Source organism: Prionailurus viverrinus, chromosome D4, assembly GCF_022837055.1.
Source record: "Prionailurus viverrinus isolate Anna chromosome D4, UM_Priviv_1.0, whole genome shotgun sequence".
Classification (NCBI taxonomy): Eukaryota; Metazoa; Chordata; class Mammalia; order Carnivora; family Felidae; genus Prionailurus; species Prionailurus viverrinus.
In genome coordinates this window covers 71,788,901-71,811,186 of record NC_062573.1, presented here as the reverse complement: position 1 = coordinate 71,811,186, position 22,286 = coordinate 71,788,901, and the positions used below count along the sequence as shown (strand labels likewise).

Sequence of the window (22,286 nt, the reverse complement as noted above, 5' to 3'; positions counted from 1 at the left end):
CCCATACTCCCAGGTGGACACTTCCTCTATCAGGCCCTTACACTCCAAACCAATATTCCCCCTGCTCTAATCACCCCAGGGCCAGGTACCAGGCAACTCAGGACAGCCCCTAGGTCCCAGAACCTGCTGAAATTATTCAAATCAACCAATCCTAAACCTGTTTGCACTGACTTTCTTGTTGCTTCCTGCAAGAACCACAACAAAGCCTTGCTCATTTTCTTCCCATGCACTTTGCCTCATGACAAACCCCTGGGAGCCTGAGTCAGAGATCCTGCCTCTCATGACCTTTGAACTGTCCCACCTCGCTGGCTACCCTGAACAGCACAGCACACACATAGAAAGTACTCACCCATTCAGCAGGCCTCGGTCAGCTTGGGCCCTCCAGGCGTTTGGATCCATGGCCCGGCCAAACCACCTGGATTATCTTCCTGTCGGAGGGCTCCCACCCGCAGAAATACGATGCCATCCTGCTGTGCACAAGCGGCGACAGGCAGTCCCCATTTGGTCATGCTGCTGATCTGGCCTGCCACAGGAATCCAGGCTCCCACTGTCTCTCAAGCCAAGACAACAGGTCCCAACAAGCAAAGCCTCCGAGTTCCCGCAAGAGGCGGCTTCACGCGGATTAGAAGCCTCTGCGCAGTGCGGGTTTGCAAAGCAGCAGACGCCTGACTTCCCCCAAGAGCAGGCAACCGTGACCCGGGCACTTCCGACCCGGGTCCTGGCCAAATACGGGTCCCCGCTGGTCCACAATCCCCCTGGTTCCAGAACACTGAGCGGAACCGCATGCGCAATGCACTTCCGGCTCGAGGCTCGAGGCTGCGCCACCGCCTGGATCAACCGTGCCTCCCACGCGTCTCTCCTGGAGGATTCCCGACAGCAGCTCCGCCCTGCCTAGCGGAGGAGGCTAGATGTTCAAGCTCTCCCCAGATCTACCTTCGGGGTGAACAGGCTGCGTTGGTGAGGGTATGGCTTGGAATTAGTTAGATCCTTGGGTCCACAACAGCCTCACCAGTTTTGTCTCTCACAACCTTTGAACTGTTGGAGATCCGGGCTCGGAACCCTGGGAACACGCGTGCGCAGTACGTCCTGTTCAGCCACCCTGGGGGCCGTGGACGGTCGAACCACCTGAATATCCTCCTGGGTGCAGGGGGCCTCCCTCCCAGTATGACCTGATGATGCACCTGCAAAGGCACTATGGCAAGGCAGTGTATGCCTCCTCTTCTTGGGAAGTGTGAGTAACAAACTCTCTTTTCAGTGGCAGCCACCTCCTGAGCTGTTGGCCTCGCCCATACCAGAATAATAACAAGATTGTTTTACTTTGGGGCTATTATAGATAACGTTTCTATGAGCATTTGTGTATGGGTTTTAGTGAACCTAAGCTGCCATTTCTCTAGGATAAATGCCTAGGAGTGCAGTTTCTGAGTTACATGCTGGTTGCGTGTCTAGAGTTTCATCTAAATGCTTATATAACCCTAACAGCAACTCTGTGATGTTGGTGTTATTTTTTTACATTTCACAAATGAGGGAATTGAGGCACAGAGAAGGTCAGCAACTTACTTAAAGTTCTTGGTAGCTTACTTAAGATCCTTCATAAACTGGTACCAACTATAACAAATATTTTTTAATCATCTTTTACTTCATTTGTACCACTCACTGCCCCTGAATATGCCTTCTACCTTCCTGCAGAGTACAGACTCAAACTCCGGCAAGATCCGTATATATTACAATGCTACCAAAAAGAATAAACATTTTACTATGTGATGTAATATGCTAATACCATACAGATACTTCATCCCTTCCTGGCTTCTCTTTTAACATAATTAAAAAAAAAAAATGATTGGAGCACCTGGGTGGCTCAGTTAAACATCTGACTTCAGCTCAGGTCATGATCTCATGGTTCAGGAGATCAAGTCCCACATCCACTGGGTGAGCTCAAGCCCTGCGTTGGGTGAGCTTGAGCCCAGCTTCTGGTGAACAGGAGCCCAGCTTCAGGTGAGGCCCTCTTTCCTCTCTCTCCTTCTTTCTCTTCTCTGCCCCTTATGGGATTTTCTCTCTCTCTCTCTCTCTCTCTCTCTCTCTCTCTCTCTCTCTCTCTTTCTATCTCTATCTCTATCTCTATCTCTATCTCTATCTCTATCTCTATCTCTTTCTCTTCCCCTCCCTCACTAGTGCCCTCTTGCTCTCTTAAAAAAAAAAAAAAGGTTAAAAAAAGTTCTTAATGATCTCATGCAATCAATCTGTGTCTTGGGAGATAGCACATGATAAATTAACGAGTCCATTTGGATGAAGTTTATGTAGAATTTATATCCCTTCTTCATATTGCAAAGTTTTGGGTTTTTTTTCAGATCCCTCTGCCATGTCCGTAATAATCCTGTAATGAATGCCAGGGCATTATCCTGAAAGATGAGAGCAGTGGAGACATTTGTCCTCATAGAGTGCCCTTATCAGTCTCTTGGTATCATGTCTCATGCAACAGTAAAAATGTCCCCAGCTGTATTCAAGGAAGAAGTTGGCAGCGGGGCTCTCACTTAAATCCGTACTTGTTCTTCCCAAGTTTAACGTCCAGAACAAATAGCTGAAAGATGAAGGATTTCCACTCTAACCAAAACTGCACAGATGTTACAAAAGGGTATATAGAATATCACCAGGTGGCCTTTTCCTTAGGTAATTAAGCAGGATTTTAGAAAACTGTAATAACATTGTCTGTGGGGGCAAAAGCAGGGACAAAACAGGTCAAGTCAAGTAACTCAAGCATCCTCTACCGTCTCAAAAAATGAAACATTAAAATTTCAACTGAACTGAAGACCTCTATGCATCTCTAAACAATCCCATTCTTTCCTAGAGATAACCACTGCCCTTAATTTTAGTTTATCATACTGATGTATACTTTTATTCGTTATATTCCTATGTTTTTATTTGTATGTATATTTAAGGAAATATATATATAGTTGTTAAACAAAAAATGTCATTATATAGGTATTAGTTTTTATATACCTGGCTTCTTTCTGTCCATATACTTCTCAAACTTAACTTTACCTACTCGAAATTATACTTTTCAGTTTTATCCATGTTAGTACATTGTTACTATACTTTTTTCCCTTTTCACTGCTGAGTAATTCTACATTGTATTATTATACTTAAAAGTATTCATCTATTTTTCTGCTTTTAGACACTTAGATTGCTTTTTTGATACAAACAATGTTTCAATAAATATTCATGTATAACATTGAGCTAATGCACAGGAGTATCTCAAGGATATGTATATACCTAATAATTGTTATTGCTGTATCATAAGTATGTACCTATTAAACTTCACCAGAGATATCCTTTGGGATCCTAGCAAAAATCAGATGACACATTCAAAGTGGACACTTTACGGGGAATGTAAAAAAAAAACTATTAAATATGCATTTTTAGAGTTTAGGGACATAGGAAATAGTGCAATACTCTGGGATTAGCAAGAGCAGATACTACTCTTAAGGCTTAAATAGCAAAGGGAGGAAGCAGTGAGAAGGATCAAGAAAATGTAACTCCATGGAGAGTTCTATGACAGGATCTTTGGTATAAGGGATAGAATGCAACAAAAACGTGTGAGAAGAGCAACAAAATAAATACCATGAACTCACTTCCCTCTCGTCTTCCAATCTTCCACTGAACCCATCAGGAAGCCAAAGAACCTGGGAGACTGTTAATAATAAGGTCCACCTCCTAGGGCAAAATGCTGAGCAATGAAAGACATTGGATCTGGAGGGATAACCAGGAAGTATCCAGCATAATAAATGCAGCAAAATTGCTTTACAAAGTAATTGTATTGTTTTACACTCCCACCAATAGTGTATGAAATTCCACGTTCTCATCAATGCTTTACTTTTAGGCATTTTACTTTTTGCTAATCTGATGGGTATGGAATGATACACGATTTAAATATTCATTATCCTTACATCTTTTGTAGGTATGCATCTTTTCTTGTTTGTTAACTATTAGTATTTCCTCCTCTCAAATTTCTTCCCTCAGTTGTGTTCTCATTGTTTTTCTTATATTAACATTTTCTTTCTTTCTTTCTTTCTTTCTTTCTTTCTTTCTTTCTTTCTTTCTTTTTTTTTTTACATACCTCCAATGACTTCTTCCAGGTTTTACTCCACTTTGGTTTGAATGAACAGAATTCCCTTTCTTTCTCTCCCAAATGCACTTTGTTCAACTTCCGGCATCTGGAGTGGTAACTGCATAACTGCCACATAGTATCCATTTTTCCTGGTCCTTGTGGCAGGATGTGCATAGGGATACTATGTGTTACTAAAACAACAGCATTGACCTTAACATTGCTTTCTATCCTTGTCCCAATTCAATTATGCAAAAATGAAAACTTCTGTGTGCCTTTTTTTCATATGTATATTCTCTGTGGGAAAGTGCACTCTTTTCCATTTAAGAAATAGGAATTTAGTTGAAGGAAGAGGAAAAAGAGAAGCGGAAGGAGGAGGAGAGAAAAGAAGAGAAGGAGAAGGTAGAGAAAAGGGAGAAATTTGAGAACTTGGATCACCTCATTGATACGCAAGGGCATATTCTTTATTACTGGCCTTGACTCTATTGGTACTCACTAAATAGTGACTGGTTGCTTCTCTTGAGAGATTTACATTTAAATGTTCAAACAGATAAGCTCTAAAATGCAGAGAGGTGGAAAAGAGTAGTTAATACCTTTAGTGAGGAGTTCTCAAATAGTATAAGAAATTACTTTGCCTGCATTAAACATGTTCTTGTTTATTCTACAAAGGAGCAGTGAGTCACAAGATGTTGAACAATAACTATGAAATAATTGAAGATAAAGTTTGAAAACAAAAAGTGCCTTACATTTGGGGCACCTGGGTGGCTCAGTCAGTTAAGCATCTGACTTCAGCTCAGGTCTTAATCTCAAGATTCAAGAGTTCAAAAAGATTCATGGCCCAAAAAGTTTGCATGTAACTTAGTGGCTTGTTATTTTCAAATGCACAGTTTTCTTTTTAATTCGGTGGGAAAAAAATGTGATCATTTTCTTGCAAAGAAATCTTTATCAGAAAAATGCAAGAAGTGTTTCAGATGATTTTAAAAGAGCTATTTGCCTGTATCTTGAAAGCATCACCACATCATGTGTTTTAAATATCAATGCTACAATTAAAGCCATAGAATGAAATATTTGATCAGAAAATCCAGGAAAATAGCTATGATAAAGACAAAAGCTATGAGAATAATACAGTTGATGCAGCTGAAGCATCTAGTGCAGCTAAAGCATCGTTAGAGGGAAATACCTGTAATTAAAAATAAAACAGGAGTCCATTAAATAACAAACAAATAATATTGAAAATCAATGTGGTCAACAATTGATTCTTTAAAAGGGCTAATAAAATTGATATAAACCTTCATAATATTCATCAAGGAAAAGAGAAAAAAAAGCACAGATTGCCTATACCAGGATTGAATGAAGGGTTGTAACTATAGATTTTATAGGCCTTTAAAAGATTGTATCATGAATACTTTATGCTAATAAATTTAGCAATTTTTATGAAATAGAATTTTTTTTAAAAAATCAGTTTACCAAAACTGATACAGTGAGCCTAGATTATCAGAATATGTCTATGCACCAAAAAAAAGTGAAAAGAAAAAGCCTTTTGTAAAGCAGTGCGTACTTTATGATTCCACCTATATGAAGAGTTACAGTAGGTGAAATTAAGCTATGATAAGAATGTGAAAAACCAGAAGAACAGGCCAAAAAGGGAGTTGTTTATACTAAGCCCCACATCACCAAACTGAGACTGACTTGACTTAAAAAACAAATTTATTTTCTCATAATTCTGGAGGGTAGAGTCTGAGATCAAGGTGTCAAAGGAATGGAATCTTAAACCATCAATCAGGAATTTCCTGGTCAGCTATAGATGGATAATCTGTCTGAGACACTCCTACCATCTTCTAAAGGAAAGTGACCTTACAGTAACTCACCTGCTTTTTTGCCTAGTATTACTTCCTTGTTCCACTTCTTTCTGCCGGCAAGTCTTTCATTTTGTACAGCTCCCCAGAGCTCCTTTTTTTTTTTTTTTAATGTTTATTTATTTTGAGAGGGAGAGAGCACAAGTGGGACAGGGGAAGAGGGGGGAGAGAGAGAGAGAATCTCAAGCAGCTCCGTGCTATCATCAGGGAGCCCAATGTGGGGCTTAATCTCATGAACCAAGCAATCATGACCTGAGCTGAAATCAGGAGTCAGACGCTTAACCAACTGAGCCACCCACACACGGCCCTCAGAGCTCCATTTTATGTGCTAGATTGGATGCTGCCCAATTCTTGAATCATGGAATAAAGCCAAGGAGATCTTTAACATTTACTCAAATCTACTTGAATTCTGTTTCTTTAACAGTCTCATGGCAGTGATGGGACTTGAAGAAGACATCTGACAGCTTCGGGGACAAGGAGAAACACAGACATCATTACCTGCAGACCCCTTGAGTTTTCTTCCAGTTCCTGAGGGCTGTGGGTAAGTTCTCACATCTGAGCTCTGCTCTCTTTACATTGAGCTTCTGATCAAATTGGCTTTCAAGTCCAGGGTTAACGGGTCAACCTAGACCAACAAAAGACCTTAACAGATCACTAGCCCTTAATCCTAAATTAGTCCAGATTCCAGTCCAAGACCTAGCAGGTCAGCTCGAGCTGGCAAACAGTTCCACCCGGAACCCTGGGAATTTGGCTTGACGACCATCAGATCAGGGGCACGAAAAATATGGCTGGAGAGAAATGTGTGTTGTTATACCATTTAGAGCTAGGATCCTACCAGCTGTTGCATTTTCAAGAGAATTATCTTTTTTCCTTTGGGCTATCTTTGGGAGTGGCTCTGGATCTCAGGAGAATAGTATCCTTAGCACTGTCTTTGGAGAAGCTTCTTGAGTCCTAGGAGTTGTTCAATACTGCCAAAAATATTTGCTGTTTGTTCTGGATGAACCTGACAAGATATTTGAAAGGATTTTCTTTAGTATCTCTATGACCACAAGTTGGCCAAATTGGAAGCCAATATCTAAATTCCAATATCCAATATCTAAATTGGATATTTAGAGCCTCATAGGAACTATTTTTGGGGCCTTTACTCCTAAGCAACATGGAAGTATATACCCAAAGGGAAAGAAAAATATTCCAAAGACAAACAGCTCTAAATCTAGAATATAGGAATCTTTTGACTTCCATTTTTGTTGAAGATCTTCTGCCTGATATAAAGAAGCAAACTGAGGGTAATGTAGTTGGATGAATGGATCAGCCTATGATGCCGTTTAAGTTGCAACCCAATTCCTTGAGGACTTAAGAACAATGGTCCACATCTTATAAATTGAGTCTTTACGAGAACAAAAATCCAAAAATGGATCAGCCTATGATGCCATTTAAGTTGCAACCCAATTCCTTGAGGACTTAAGAACAATGGTCCACATCTTATAAATTGAGTCTTTACGAGAACAAAAACAGCTCCAGAAGCAGTTCCAAGTCCACCTATCCCTTTTACCAATCCCCAAACGTCCCCTATTTGTCTCAAAAGTCTTGTAAGTATTCTAAAACTCTGGTCTTGGAAAATGGAATTCCCTCTTGGAAGAACTTGCATTCTTTCACTAAGACTTTGAGATGTAAATATTCTAACCACTTCTGTCCAGGAACTCTCATCTAGGCCATCGTCTTTGAAGTGCAAACTTCAAGGAGGTAATTCTTATCAGAGGGCAAAAAAAAAAAAAAAAAAAAAAAGCAGGGGGGCATGTTTTGGAAAATAAATAAATGAAAAATCTTAAATGTCTTGTCACAAATATTAACAAAAAGATGGGGCGCCTGGGTGGCTCAGTCGGGTAAGCCTCCGACTTCAGCTCAGGTCATGATCTCGCGGTCCATGAGTTTGAGCCCCACGTCAGGCTCTGTGCTGACAGCTCAGAGCCTGGAGCCTGTTTCGAATTCTGTGTGTCCCTCTCTCTCTGACCCTCCCCCATTCATGCTCTGTCTCTCTCTGTCTCAAAAATAAATAAACGTTAAAAAAAAAATTAAAAAAAAAACAAATATTAACAAAAAGCTTTAGCCATCTGAGCAGATAACTTTAACTTATTCCAACTGCCGGAAACACAATTTGGATTTAAGTATCATTTATAAACTGTTGAGTTTTGTATTATTATACCTGACACATGACTAAAACTTTAAAAACAAAAGTTATAAATCTCTTTTTGTGTCTATCTGTATAGACACATCTGTTATGTATGTACATTATAGATATGTGATATTTTTCTACCTCTGGATGGTATGGTCAAAATCAAATTATAAAGGAGCTCTGTTTAGTTGGCTAAAGGAAAAATAAGCACTTAGCAAATTAAGTATTTTCAGACTCTCAGAGTAATGAAATTGACCCAGATGGTTTTCAGGTTCGTGTGATCTGGGATAATCTTTGGTAAATAAATGCTAGTTTCAGTTTATTGGCTTAATTAAAATAGGTATGTCTTCACAGTTGTCAGCATTAGATATATTGTAAAACTACAACTTTTAATTTACTTGGGTTTAAAAAGTTTGTATTATCTCTGTTACAAAATTTGTCAGCAAGAAGAATAACTCAGTATATGCCTACCTTTTTTGTGAAATTTTCATGCACAATCTGAATATTTAAAAATAAGCAATTTAGATAGATACAAGTGAGATAACAGTTTTTAGGTGAACTTTTCAGCAATGGTTATGTTTTATGGTGTATCTATTTAAATAGCTTCCAAAATTGTTGGCAACCCAGAATCTTAAAGTTACGCTGCGATAAGTTAAATAATGGATACTCATTGAATGTCTAGATCATTTCCAAATAATATAAAACACTGACTGAAACATTAATTACTGAACATAGATTTACCTACTGTGGCTTCCATTTACAGAGGAAGTAAAGATATTTGGGTCTATTAAAACATATTTTGTGTCACATTGAAAACTTTACTATGAAGAAGAATATACTTCTAGAAATTATGAAATAAGTTTGTCAGTCCACAGAATGATAGTGTAAAAGACAGTCCACAATTGCTTACTTTTTAGTTTTCTCTTGGAATTAAGGATTCGAAGGGTTAAGAATTCTAATTGATACATATAATTAAAACTGCTTAGAAATAATAAGGGTGAAAGGAAACAGCTGTGTAATGGAAAATAAAATTATTGGTTGTTCCAGAATTAAAAAAAAAAAAAAAAGGGACCCAATCCGAATGGATATAAAAAAGTTGTAAAGGTTTATGGAAAAGCAACCTGGGGAAGGGAATTTTATGTGTAGTCAAAGTGGCTAAAATTGGAATGGATATAAGTTTGTTTTTTGTTGTTGCTATTGTTTTAATGAGTTTTAATATCAAAAGGACACTGATGCAAAATTAGAAATTGGCTTTGTGTCTACTAAAAGGGCAAAATCTTCTTAGACTTTTGGTCTGCTTTAGATAAGACATTATAAAAGCTTCTTTACCTTGTGGGTAATTCACCGAGATAGCAAAGATTTTGTGTTTTAGCAAAATAATTTATTGTGTTTCACATTGTCTTCATCAGGTCTTTGATTACTTAAGAAAACCCAGTCTTCTCAATATTGAGAGCGTTAAGTTTTGCTCACAATGATGTAATTTTTTGTATTTGACTTTAATATCTTCTATTGTCACTTTGATCAAATAGATAATTAATTTTTTTTTTCATAATGATCTATGATCCTATTTATTCAAACGTTCAGACCTTAGGATGTTTTGACGACTTCCCCAAATCAAATTCTATATAGAGTTTTTTTTACCTCAAAGTAACTTTGAGATTTCCCAAAGGGTCGTGCAAAAAGATCCTCAAAACACTTAATATAAATGTCCCAGAAATTATATACAATTCCCATAAACCTGAAATGTCCTGGCATAATGTTACCAGTCATAATTTTAGTTATGACCTTAAAATGTTGTATGTCACAGGGGAGCCTGGGTGGCTCAGTTGGTTAAGCATCCAACTCTTGGTTTCAGCTCAAGTCACAATCTTATTGTTAGTGAGTTCAAGCACTCCATCAGGTTCTTTGCTGTCATCGAGGAGCCAGCTTCAGATCCTCTGTCCCCCTCTCCCACTGCCCCTCCCCACTCACGCATGCTCTCTCTCTCTCTCTCTCTCTGTCTCAAAAATAAATAGAAACATTTATAAAAAAAATGTTGGGGCACCTGAGTGGCTCAGTCAGTTAAGGGTCTGACTTCGGCTCAGGTCATGATCTCGCGGTTCGTGAGTTCGAGTCCCACGTCTGGCTCTGTGCTTACAGCTCAGAGCCTGGAGCCTGCTTCGGATTCTGTGCCTCCCCTTCTCTCTGCCCCTCCCCCACTTGCAGTCTGTCTCTCTGTCACTCCCTCTGAAAAATAAATAAACATTTTTTAAAAATGTTGTATGTCACAGAAATAACCAAATTTCCTTGCCAATTTCATTATAGTAAATTCCCAGGATATTTAACCATGGGCATAAGTCTTTTGTCATTTATAAATAGTTATCGTTTTACTCTAATGGCTTTGCAACAGTGAGATTTGTGGAAAGGACCTTACCAATTGATACTTGACCACTGACCCCCCTGCCAAACTACAAGGTACCAAACCTTGGGTGCATATTTTACAACTAAAGAAGACTCCACCTGCATCTAGTTCTGTGAAAGAATCTGGAGACCTCAAATCATATTGACTAGTAAGAGAACTATCCAACAGCAGGGTAGACTGGTTCCTGCCAAGACATTGGATCAAGAACATTTCTTTTGACTCCTTCTTTCATGTTTGTATGTATGTATGTATGTATTTTGAGAGATGGGGAGGGTGGAAGAGAGACTGAGGAAGAGAGAGAATCCCAAGCAGCTGACAGTGCAGAGCTCGACATGGGGCTTGAACCCATGTGTGAGATCATGACCTGAGCCAAAATCGAGAGTCAGACGCTCAACTGACCGAGCTACACAGGTGCTCCTCTTCTTCCCTCTTTGATTATCCTTTCCCCAATTTGTATACCGTGAATGTCTTTATGATCTTTTGTTTCCCTTTTTTCCCTGCTCTGGCGTGGACACGTAATGAAAATGTATCTCAAGACAGTGCAAACAGGGGTGATCCAGGCTCCAAATGATTGTTGGATTTGCTATGGTTCTGGTGACTGTAGTTCTGACTGTCACAAACTTCCCCCTGATTTTGAACATTTCAGTCTCTGTAGCACAAACTCAGCTCCCTCTCTATTGTGTCAGGTTCCCTAGTTCTCTGGGTCCATTGCCCTGTCTCTGGTTACCTAGAGAAACTTGCAGGCAGGCTCTATGCAAAGAAAGGGACACAAGGTAAGGTTAACCAGAATCAAACCACCTGTGTAGCCTACAGACCATTCCATTTCACTGGCCTCCATGGCTGTCAGCTTTCCAGTCCCAAGCCACAGTCTCAAACAGGAACTACCAGGAGATATTCAGGATTCAAACTTTGTTTTCCCTGGCAGATCCCCACACCCCTGTCAAATGAGGCTGTGACCAGTAACCTCTCTGTAACTCTTTTTTTTTTTTTAATTTTCTTAATGTTTATTTATTTTTGAGAGAGAGAGACAGGCTGTTAGCAGAGTCTGACGCGGGGCTCAAACCCAGGAACTGTGAGATCATGACCTAAGTCAAAGTCGGACTTTGACTGACTGAGCCACCTAGGCACCCCTCTATCTGCAACTCTTGAAAGTATTGTAGAATCTGCTGCTGAAGGAAAAATACCTAGACTCTGGCCAAAATTGTTCTTGATTATAGCAGAGCCATTGGTTGTCTTTTAGCAGAACAAGGAGGTGCTTGTGCTATGGCCAACACCATTTGCTGCACTCATATGGACACCTCTGGGGACACTGAGACTCAGATACATAAGATAATTGAACAAGCCAGTTAGCTTAAGAAAGTGACTCTTTCAATGTGGTCTTTCTCTGACTTACTGATTCTGATTGGTTTGGGTCTTGGGCATCATGTCTCTGAAGGGCACTCTAGATATTGGGAATTATCCTGTTCATTATAATAATCATAGTAATCTCCTTGATGTTCTTTATTCTCTTAAAAGCTTTAAGTGCGTGCTTGAAGCTGCTAATCACCAAGCAATTGGTGTCCCTAAGACTAGAACATCAAAAAAATCGATCCAAATGGGAACCCAATGTTATGACCTGTGAATGCCATAAAGAAATTAAGTGAAAATACATCATGACCTGTGAATATCACACAGAGAATCAGGAAAAACAAACAACTGTGTGAGAACTCCAGAGCAGTCACTGGGGGTAGCACTAATGCCCTAAATTTTTATCTCCTCTCTCAGTTAAGCTGAGAATCTGATCAAAGGGAGGGAATTGTTAAAAACAAGACAACAGCTCCAAAATGAAACTGTTTATGCTAAGCCCATGTCACCAAACTGAAACCTAACTTAATTACAGTCTTAAGTTCTTTCAGATATGGAATCTTTAAAAAGTCCATCAGGAATTGCCTGATCAGTGCTACTGAGGTTATGTGCCGGATAGACTTCTACTATCTCCTAAAGGAAAGTGACCTTGTGTAGCCAACCTGTTGTGGGTTTTTTTGTTTGTTTTTTGTTTTTTCGTCTAATACAACTTCCTTCTTCCTGCTCCTTTCTGCCGGCAAAAGTCTTTCATTATATATGGCTCCTCTGAGCTTTCTTCTATCTGCTAGATGAATGCTGTCTGATTCATGAATCATTGAGTAAGCCAATAAGATCTTTAGAATTCACTCAGTTGAATTTTTTTCTTTTAACAGAATTAAAAACAGTGATTGTTTCTAGGGGCTGGAGATTAACTGGGAAAGATCATGAAGGAGCTTTCTGGGATGATGGAAATATTTTGTTTTTTGTTTCCTGATAATGGCTATGTGTTAAATGAATAAGTGCATTTATCAACACACTGTATGTTACATATTTAAGTTGAACTTCTATTTTAAAAATGTATTTATTTGAAATGGTGATCAGTTGGCATTCAAAAAAAAAAGAATGAGTTAAAACTAGTTATAATGGTGTACCTTAGTCTATAAACTTATATTTATTGGAAGAAAATCAGGCTTCTTAGGTTAGTGTTCTGTTTTTGTTATTTTTGTTTTGTTTTATTATGCGTGTGTGTGTGTGTATGTGTGTGTTGGGTTTTTGTGGTTTTTGTTTTGTTTTGTTTTAGTATTTGGACACCCAGTTTAATTCAGTCTTTTGAATTGACCTTAGTATACTTAATCATAATACATGAAAAATAATTTTCAGAATCAAGTTCAACAATATCACAAGAAATGATCCCAAACCTTGAAACTAAAATGCAAATACTCCAGCCATAGAGATCTCTACAGTTCCTACATTTGATTTAAATTGGGTTTTGAAATTCTTGATCACCCAGGTGAAACAAGAAACGTGATAAATTATATAACCCTCAGTATCTAGTTTTTAAAAAGTCCAGTTCCACGTGGGAAGCAAAGTTTTTTCTAGCATGTAATCTTGTTAGATGAAGGAAAAAGAACAAAATAACCAAAGATACAGGACTCCTGTAACTTCCAAGAAACTTAGCAGTTAGCTAATCTAGACTTGCTCTAAAATTATAAGACAGGCAAGCACACTAATTTCCCAGTAGGGAATGATACCATGCAAATACAGTCTGATTAGGAAAAAAAAGAGAGAGAGAGAGAGAGAGAGAGAGAGAGAGAGAGAAGAAATGAAAGGAGTTCCAGGAATGCACAGGGAAATGCTCAGCAACTCCACCTTTTCTAGATCCTGTTTTGTCCAATAATTCATCAAATTCATGTGTCTTCTATACCAACAGAGAACACTTAGGGGGAAAGTATGTTTAATACCTTCTTGGTTTAAATACTATATTTAGAGAAACGATCTTTTTTCTGAGTTTAGAAATTCAAACAGTGCAGAAGGGAAGAGACGGGTATTGGGTCAGGGATCTGGGCCTTGCAGTTTGTAAGGGAAATCACCAAATGACTCACATATCTACCTCTAGAAAATACCCAGTGAATTCTGTGAGCAGTTTGCAAATTTTGCATTATCTTAGGTGCCTCTGGAGAACTTGTTAACATATAGACTTCCCACCATAACAAAGATTCAGATTCAGTAAAGGCCCAAAAATTTGAGGCCCACAAATCTTCAAGCTTAGTGAGCATACCAGGTGACTCTGATATAATGGTTCTAAGACCACACTTAGAACAAGAATAACTTGGGTTAGAGGATCACAAATCCCAGTGCTACAGAGGCAGGTCTCTCATGCCAAAGAGAGAAGCAGGTCTGACAAGACAACTGAGAGATGGGAATATGGCTGTCTCTCAGAGATGAACACGTGCCTCATGTGCAGACCCTGGGCACTTAGAGCTGAATGAAGGCAATGTAGGTCCAGTGTTGGAGGAGCTTCTGTTTTCTGAAGAGACACTTACATCTGGACCTTTTATATAAAATATTCTGGCTTGGTTTGTTGTTGTTGCTGTTTTTGTGGTGGTCTTTGTTTTCTTTTGTGTTTTTTTTAAATGTTTTATTTATTTTTGAGACAGAGACAGAGCATGAGCGGGGGGGGGGGGGGGGTGCAGAGAGAGAAGGAGACACAGAATCCGAGGCAGGCTCCAGGCTCCGAGCTGTCAGCACAGAACCCGATGTGGAGCTCAAACTCACAGACCGCGAGATCGTGACCTGAGCCGAAGTCGGATGCTTAACCTACTGAGCCACCGCTAGTGGTAGTTTTAAGTTCCATACCCAAAGCAGGGCTTGAACTCAGAATCCCAAGATCAAGAGTAGCATGATCTACCAACTGAACTATCCAGGCGCCCATTTTGTGTTTTGTTTTTGATGTAGGCAATTAATAAAGGCAAAACCCAGCATTGGGATGTGGCTAAAACACAACTTCTAGCCTATCGGAGCCTACCTACCTGCCATCAGTTTGCAATTTCTGCTCTTGATTATGGTGGTTTTCCCTACAGTCAGTCTTTCAGATATTAATCAACCTAAGTAAGTATCCAGAAATTGCTAACGCTTAGTCGAAAAGATTTTCCTTTCTGATGAGGGAGAATTAGCCTTGTGATGTAGTTAATGAAGATGATCCATAGTCATCTTATGCTTGAGAATTTAGTGGTATGTCTGGCATTTTCTGTACAAACTATAATCCTCACTGTTTTCCAAGCAGAAGGATGACCAGCCTCTGCACAGGGTTGGGCAACATGGATGCCAAAAGTCAGGGCCAATTTTTCAAAAGGGAAAGAAAGGAAAGAAAATCTTCTCAAATATGTAAACAAGGACTTGGTGGGGACCCAAGGCTTCTATTGTACAGGGTTTGAAAGAGAGGATTTGACTGGGACAAATTTCAGGGCAGTGAAGGTATTTGTATTCAGCCCTTGACATTTTTTGCAGGAAGGTCAGTGTGAATCCATGGAATGCCTGACTTTACATAGGCTGTTTCCTATGAGTCCATTTGCATAATTAGTGGCAAAAATATAATCTTGCTACCCTCTTGAATTCTAACAATAATATTTTGATACAAACTTTTAAAAAGCATTAATAGCTTATACTTAAGTCTGCATATGATAGAATAATGTGACAAAAATTATATTGCTCTAATCTTATAAAATAAAACACGATCATCACACGGTTTTGTTGTTCTAATCTGTAATATGTTCTTACGGAAAACATCTTCATTGGTACACGTACTTCACTTTATAAAGCTTACGGAAGATAGGGCAAGAAAGATTGAGAGAGGATTTGCAACACACTGGTTTAATTAGGTTTTTCTTTAATTAATTTCTTTGTTTATATCACATGAATCTAAAATTAAATGGTGCCTTTATTACTTGACTTGGAGTCCTCTAATGTCCATTACAAGTATAGCAAAATACCATTATAATATTAGTATTAAAAAATATTTTGGGGGGTACCTCGGTGGCTCAGTCGGCTAAGCATCTGACTTCAGCTCAAGTCATGATCTCTTGGTTCACAAGTTCAAGCCCCGCCTCAGGCTCTATGCTGACAGCTCAGAGCTTGGAGCCTGCTTCAGATTCTGTGTCTCCCTCTCTCTTTCCCTCCCCGACTCACACTCTGTCTCTCTCAAAAGTAAATAAACATTAAAAAACAATTTTCAATTAAAAAAATATTTTGGTATTCTAGGCTTTTGATGATACAGGGTCCCCTTCACTATGTATCAATAGTAAAAAGAGAAAATGAGCAGGTCATAAACTCATTCTCAGGATAAAATTAAAAGGCAGTTTTATAATTTATACATCAAAAATTTTTGAAGTCTTCTTTTTTTAAATGTTTATTTATTTTTGAGAGAGAAAGAGTGAGCAAGGGAGGGGCAGAGAGAGAGGGACAGAGGGTCCAAAGCTGGCTCTGCACTGATAGCAGAGAGCCCAGTGTGGGACTCAAACTTACAAACTGCGAGTTCATGACCTGAGCCGAAGTTGGACGCCTAACTGACTGAGCCACCCAGGCGCCCCAATACATGGTGGGAAAGATTGTAAAAGCTCAGCAGATATTCCATGTGCTCCCCTATGTTTCCCAGGCTCATTACGGTTAAGTTGGGCCCACAGACCAGTTTTGACCAGTACACATGCCACTTTTGGGCTAAGGTAGTTAAGAGTCAGCATGTCTCCATCATCATCTTCTCCTACCATGGAGGTCTTGGATACCACCTACTCCTGAGAGTAGGGCTGAAAGAGAGGGGGAGGGCTTTTATTGTGTTAAGACACTGAAATTTCAGGGTATATCCATTACCATCGCATAAACTATTAAGTCATGTATAATGTGTAATAATCTCATGTAATATATATAAACCGAGGAAGATAAGAGAAAGAAAAAAATATATAAGATCAAGAGCAAAAAAAAAAAAAAATGAAGAGATGAGTGTATAAGCCACAATCTGTGGAGGAACTGGGGACAACATCAAAGAAGCCAAATCCATCAGGAGCTAACTAGTGGGGAAGAGGTACTTAAGATGATAAATAGAAGGGCTGAAGAAATTTTCTGAAACTGCCTGCAGTGATGGCTTTTTGCACTAGTACCTGCTTTAGGATTATGAAAATGGGTTGGGTTCCTTTCAAGGCACGAGATTAAAAAGAATTCATCATGGGCTGAAGAGGGATTAGGAGATTATTCCATTATGGAAGTCAAGAAGCATGCCCAAATGTAGAGGAAGTGGATCAACAGGAGAACACAGTCGCTGAGATGTAGTTCATCAACAAGGCAGTGTGGTGGAGTAAAGACAGGCAGGGACTCTGGTGCCACGTCATCTAGGATTGAATCTCAGTTCCACTATTAATTCTATGTGACCTTGAGCGAGTTGTTTAACCTCTCTGAGTCTCATGTTCCTCACCTGTGAAGTGAGATTTCTTTTTTTTTTTAATTGTTTTTAATGTTTATTTATTTTTTGAGAGAGAGAGACAGAGTGTGAGCAGGGGAGTTGCAGAGACGGAGGGAGACACAGAATCTGAAGCAGGCTCCAGGCTCTGAGCCCTCAGCACAGAGCCCGAAGCGGGGCTGGAACCCATGAGCCATGAGATCATGACCTGAGCCCAAGTCAAACACTTAACCTACTGAGCCACCCAGGTGCCCCGAGATTTCTAATGCAACAGCACTAAAAGGCCATTTTGAGGACTATTAAATAATTAACTGCATAGAGCACTAGGACAGTGCCTCACATACACCAAGTGCTGTGTGAACACTCCTATTCATTTCACTATCAAGCTTGATAACAAAAATCATTTTTAATAAGTCAGAATAAAAATACTAAACATCAAGTTTGATGATACCCTATATAAGTAGAGAATTAAAATTTAAGACAATTCACTGCTTTGAAGGCCATGATTTAGTTTTTCAAGTTGAGTGAAATACTTTTATAGGCACTAAGACCCCAGAACATTTCATGTTCTTTACTTGGTTCTCAGTGGACTGCCTACTTACAAAAGTCTTTCTTTTTTTTTTTTTTAATGTTTATTTATTTATTTTTGGGAGAAAGAGAGCGAGCAGGGGAGGGGCAGAGAGAGGGAGAGAATCCCAAGCAGGTTCAGTGCTGTCAGCGCAGAGACCAGTGTGAGACTTGAACTCCCAAACCATGAGATCATGACCTGAGCCAAAAGAAGGAGTTGGACACTTAACCAACTGAGCCACCCAGGCGCCCCTGCAAGTCTTTATATTTTAAGTGGAGAAGAGAAATGTCTAATTCATTCAGACATCATGGCTTAAATATCCTAAGATCAAAAGTTAAATCATTGTACTATTAGTAACAATTGCTTGGAATGAAATATTACTCAGATTTGGAAGCTATTATTCAACCTTAGCTCAGTAATGCTGGGTGTTTTCATTCCAGATATGGAAAATATGACAGTGATAGATGATTATTCCATCTGATTTCTCTCCCAAATTTGTAAAATAATTTGACAACAATGAGTCCAACAAGAATAAAGCATACATCAAATAAGGAAGTCTACAATATGTATTCCATTTTTCATGCACATCAAATTATCCTTGACATAAGAAATTTGAATTGGTTATATTTTCCCTTCTGCCATGATGATTATTCTATCGTGGCATTGTTTGTCTTAAAAATAATAACTGTTAGACAATTCAAGAAGCTAAAGGAGGAGGGGGGCACACAAGCGTTCCCTCAATTATTACAGATTTTATCACCCTTTCCATTAATTAATAATGAGGATGTTTAGACTCCCAGTTAACAATCACTAGAAACAGCAGTATCTTATTTAGAAGATGCATCATTCAAATTACAAATTGATGTAATGAATTCTAATGAATCCTTTCCTTCTACATTGAAGCTTAATCCCTATTCAAAGTGGATTAGTTAGTATTTAAATTTATCATAGGATCAAGAGTGATTAGTGGCCCATCATAAAAAAAAAAAAAAGAATCCCATGAAATTCATGGTTCTTTATCACATGCAAGACGGAGGGCAAGCTGTTTGAAAGGTTCCAAGGATGGTGCATTGTACTGAAAATCTTGCCAGTGATGCCTGTTCCTGAGGTGTTCTGCAGTAAAATGCAGCCCAGAAAGAATGAGGTCCACTGGTACAAAAAATTATTCTCTAAGGAATGAAGCAGCTGCATGCTAATGGTCTGCTAAGTTCTTATTATCTGCATTCTCATTGACTGCTCAGCTTTGGAATGTGTGACTCTAAGTCTCCTTTGCCTGAAAGATTTTCTAAGGAGCTTTTGAAAACATTAAAGCTCCTGAAAGACTTAGCTAAGTTTGAAGTTTGACTGAAATGAATATACCAGAGATATGGTTTAGTAATTGAAATTGCCATTTTCCTGTGGTTGTGTTTATGTCCTCTCAGGACATAAAGGTGTAGGAGTGAATTAGATTTGAAGGTATTGCAAACTCAGAGATACCAGAAAAATCAGAGTAATAATGACAACCAAAGGCCATACTTGCTTAGAACTACATTCTGCTTATAAGACTGTAACTGATAAACATAATGAGGTATATCAGAGTTGCCTTTCAATGTGTCGTAATAAAAAAGTCAAAGGTCTTTTCTAAATCATCCTAGCTTTCCATTAATAAACAGAATAGCAGTATCTTCCCCTGAACTCACATAAACCCATTTCCACGGTTTACAATGCATTTAGTAGTTTTTTAAAACCAGACCAAATTTTTCTAGAAAGACACAAAATGTTAACAGTAGTTAATTTTATGAAGTACGATTGGTAGCGTGACATGGCAGAAGTTAGCTTTTTCAAGTATCTCCCCCATGGTGTTTGCTTCAGGTACATGTTCATTTGCCCTTTGAACTGGAGAAGCTCTACTGTTCAGATTGCGAAAATACCCACCTTCTTCATAACTGAATCCCCTGATTTGAGCAGAGACAAATAGGTCGTATAGTTTCCTTTAATGTATTTGTGAATCTTTTTTAAATTTTTACTTCTAATTTTACATATGTCTTTAGGATTAAAATCTAAACCCATGCCTTCTTTTTCTCCCCAGTGTCTTTACTATTATGGTCCTAGTTATTCTGGGAAAAAATGGGGGACCTGGAATTTTTATTTTGTGTACGTAACTTGTTTAATTATAATTATACATATAATGTCAAATCCACTCAGTATATACATTTTTTCAGCTGCTTGTTTGTTTGAGTGTCTCATGGATGTATCCTTCTTCAAGGCATTAATGACTTGAGACCAAGGTTAACATCTCCTTATCCACACTATCCATGATTTTGTAAGCAACACTTAACATCTTTTCTTAGCCTTTATTCTGCAAAAGCTAGATCACTCATGTATAACATAGGATTTCTTAACAGTGGAACTGTTGACAGAGAGCTCTCCTGTGCCTTGTGAGATATTGAGCACCAACACTGACCTCTACCCACTGTCTGTATCACTTCCCAAGTTGTGATGATCAAAAATGTCTTCAGACATTGCCAGATACCACACGAGGGCAAAATTGCCCCCAGTTGAGGATCAATATTGTAGCAGTCTATGTAATAACAGAATGTTTTTATGTATTTTCTCAGGTACAATTGAAACATTATCCATTCAAAACAAACAGTACAAAGATTAGTATTACATTTTAAAGATGGGAATACTAAGGTTCAAGAGTTTTGAATTAAATAATATTGTATTACCCTTGAGAAACTGTAAGGACACGCTGTGATCACAACTCAATGAGGTTATCAGCCGCAGCAATTTCTTACTTGCCACATCCCCAAAGGCAAGAGAATTAAAAGCAAAAATGAACTATTGGGACCTCATGAAGATAAAAAGCTTCTGCACAGCAAAGGAAACAATCAACAAAACTAAAAGGCAACCAACGGAATGGGAAAAGATATTTGCAAATGACATATCAGACAAAGGGCTGGTATCCAAAATCTATAAAGAGTTCACCAAACTCCACACCCAAAAAACAAATAATCCAGTGAAGAAATAGGCAGAAAACATGAATAGACACTTCTCTAAAGAAGACATCCAGATGGCCAACAGGCACATGAAAAAATGCTCAACATCGCTCCTCATCAGGGAAATACAAATCAAAACCACACTCAGATATCACCTCATGCCAGTCAGAGTGGCCAAAATGAATAAATCAGGACACTATAGATGCTGGGGAGGATGTGGAGAAATGGGAACCCTTGCACTGTTGGTAGGAATGCAAATTGGTGCAGCCACTCTGGAAAACAGTGTGGAGGTTCCTCAAAAAATTAAAAATATACCTACCCTATGACCCAGCAATAGCACTGCTAAGAATTTACCCAAGGGATACAGGAGCACTGATGCATAGGGGCACTTGTACCCCAATGTTTATAGCAGCACTCTCAACAATAGCCAAATTGTGGAAAAAGCCTAAATGTCCATCAACTGATGAATGGATAAAGAAATTGTGGTTTATACACACAATGGAGTACTACGTGGCAATGAGAAAGAATGAAATATGGCCTTTTGTAGCAACGTGGATGGAACTGGAGAGTGTGATGCTAAGTGAAATAAGCCATACAGAGAAAGACAGATACCATATGGTTTCACTCTTATGTGGATCCTGAGAAACTTAACAGAAGATCATGGGGGAGGGGAAGGGAAAAAAATGAGGTTAGAGTGGGAGAGAGCCAAAGCCTAAGAGACTCTTAAAAACTGAGAACAAACTGAGGGTTGATGGGGGAGAGGGAGGGAGGGAAGGGTAGGTGATGGGCATTGAAGAGGGCATCTTTTGGGATGAGCACTGGGTGTTGTATGGAAACCAATTTGACAATAAATTTCATATATTAAAAAAAAACAACTCAATGAGGTTATGATAGAGCTGGGAATATTCTAAGGAATATTAGAATATTAAGATTAATAATTAATATTTAGAAACTTAAGTCAAAAATGGATGGTTTCCACTTTCAAAAATAGATAGAACTGGAGAAAAAAAAGCAACAAGGAAAAAGAAGACTTGAACAACACTGTAAACCAACTGAAGTTAACAGACATTTCTAGAACACTCTACCCAATACAGCAGAGTATGCATTTTTCTCAGGAGCATATGGAACATTCTCTAAGATATGTGAGGCCATAAAACAAACCTTAATGAATTTTAAAAGATAAAAAAAAATACAAAGTATATTACCTGACCACAAAGGAATGAAATGAAAAGCCAATACTTGGAAAACTAACAAATACATGGAAATTAAACAACACACATAATTAACCAAGGGGTCAAGGAAAAAATCAAAAAGGAAGTCAGAAAATACTATGAAGTGAATGAAAATGAAAAATACAACATATGCAAAATTATGAGATGCAGCTAATGCAGTGCTTAGAACGAATCTATAGCTATAAATGTCTATAGTAAGAAAGAATAAAG

At 38.6% G+C, this 22,286-nt stretch overlaps 1 long non-coding RNA gene across 1 annotated transcript in view; it reads left to right on the top strand.

Moving 5' to 3' along the window:
- The first annotated feature begins 817 nt into the window (after window positions 1-817).
- The window catches only part of LOC125150997 (uncharacterized), a 191,599-nt gene continuing 170,130 nt past the window's right edge, over window positions 818-22,286 (top strand). Inside the window, exons 1-2 of the long non-coding RNA XR_007146566.1 lie at window positions 818-1,231; window positions 6,380-6,496. This is a non-coding gene — a long non-coding RNA (uncharacterized LOC125150997). The remainder of the gene's footprint in view (window positions 1,232-6,379; window positions 6,497-22,286) is intronic.